Genomic DNA, 2,559 nt, shown 5'->3' on the forward strand with positions numbered 1-2,559 from the left:
TTGAGAGAATAGTAATATTCTCTCAACTTTTCTAAACAATCTATGTCCTTGGCAGCAACAAACTGTGAATCCGTTAAACGCAGTTAACTTATTTCGGAGTACCTGCGAGTGTGTGTGTGTGTGTGTGTGTGTGTGTGTGTGTGTGTGTGTGTGTGTGTGTGATGAAATTGATTCATAACAGTTAAAGTATCTTCTCCATCGAATAACGTTGTTATATATCAGATGGCAACACACAATCATGACATTTTCGCCATGGTATACCTAAAACTTAAATACACATGCACTCTTACTAGGATAATATAAATAATCACATAAATAAAATATTTACTTCAGGTTTATTTCTCTGTTATATTCCCAAGATAGATAAGAAACTATCAAGAATTAAATCATATCTAAAATTGTATTTAACATTGCATGTATTTTCAAAGAAGGCGAACGGTCTAGTGGTTAGAGTGGTGTACTTACGATTTTTCATCGTGGTTTCGATTCTCAGATCTGTTGTGTGCTTGGCGAAAACATTTCATTTAACGTTGCTCCTGTTCACTCATCTGTAAATGGGTAACCATGCGACGGACATGCGTCCCGTTCAGAGGGAATGTTGGTCTGTCCGCCTACAAGAGAAGTGGCATCACTCAAAAGCTAAAACGATGCCCGGAAGTGCATCGTGGTCAGCAATGTATAACAACTTCCGATAGTCTGGTCAATACAGTGATATATATATATATATATACGTTTATGAATTTGTGTTGCAAGATTCCTGATGTGAAGTCGTGTGTTAAAACATATATTGTATTTGGAGACGGTTATTTTTTTTTTCTGCCAAATAGACACACGCACTATATATTCGTTTTTCACACGCTTATTACTGTTTTATTGTAACTCATGTCCATTGTCCGAAAATTTTTCGTCACACATCTGTGACCTCCTCAGCGACACTTTCCACCTTCGTGTCAGGAAAAAATGACCATCACGAAATACAATATGTATATATGTAATGAACTCTCCCATCGAATATGACATATGAGTGTTCAGTTTTTGCCTAACGACCTGCACAAATGATTTGTTTATTGTAATCAAATGTTCGTGCCACACAATGGCTCACTTTCTCTATCAAATCGACGTCGACTAAACAGGCACACGGTGTACCACGCGTCTGCAATCGTGACTGCAGCACCCTAACCCCTAGGACGTACACACACACTCTCTCTCTCCCTCTTTCTATATATATCCCTTGTCAGTACATGAAAATGTGCTTTCTTGCGGCTCTAAGGGTTTTAACTCTTATTTCTAGCAATATAGGTGCTACCCGTAATGTGTATATACATATTTCAAGATTTATTGCTCTTTCATATATACTAAATCCAATCCATCAACTATCCACGAACGTATTGCTTAAATACCCACTAGGTTTTGCCTTGTAACACAAATGGATAGACCAATTTGCATATTAAACACATCCCTGGCACTTGCTAATGAATATCGATCTGCTGACTGACGGTAAGCCACAATATCGGCTTGTAAATCTGTAATATACTTGGTAGTATATTATGATTTCAAAACGACATAGTGTTGCCTCATCAGAAATTAAAATTTACATACCAGTTGTCAGGAATGCGTTTAATATGCAAATTGGTCTATACAGTTGCGTTACGTCGCTTAAGTTAGTCGGTATTTTAAGCAATGTGTTCGTGGATAGTTAATGGATTAGATGAGGTACTGAGGAATTACAGTGCTGGCTCTGAATTCAATTGAAAACCTACAGAAATAAACTTAAAAGTATGTATGTACATGTATATACATCTTCACTCTCTCTCCATATATATATGTATTACTTGATATAAGCTAAGCATGAAACTGAAAGTGACGATGTATTGTCGCTGACATACTATATCATTACTGTATCATTATATTTATATTTGTGCGTGCGTATATGTGTGCTTGTGCGTATGCAAATCTCACATACGTACGTAAATATTATATATACATTCGATTTTATATCATACGTTAGACTTGGTTAAATATGGCTGTAAAAGATGGTGGCAGTTGAATTGATTGAGATGTGTGGGCTCGATTTCCCCAAAAAATGTAATTACCAGTATAGATTACCATACACTCAAAACAGATACAGACTCATTCGCATGTACAAACACACCATATAACAATACGCACTTCAACACGTTCTACCCTAATACACATGTAGATATTCAAATGATGTTCTAAAATAGAAGACTAGTCATTTGAAATAAACGTCAACAATATTAGTAATGAAACTATTTGGTTGAATAAATGATCTTCTTATCGTTTGCTTTTATTGAAAAATTCGTTATACTGTCCAAAGTTTATGGCGTCTTTAATACATAATTGTGACTGCGATATTATCCTACACACACACACACACACACACACACACACACACACACACACACATACACACACACATTTATGTGATTGAGTATACATGTATGTGTGTCTGTTTGTATGTACGCATACATACATGTATATATTTGCCTACACAAATACACACACTTATATGGATGTATAGAGACAAATATATATATA

The sequence above is a fragment of the Octopus bimaculoides genome, chromosome 17 (assembly GCF_001194135.2).
Source record: "Octopus bimaculoides isolate UCB-OBI-ISO-001 chromosome 17, ASM119413v2, whole genome shotgun sequence".
Taxonomy (NCBI): Eukaryota; Metazoa; Mollusca; class Cephalopoda; order Octopoda; family Octopodidae; genus Octopus; species Octopus bimaculoides.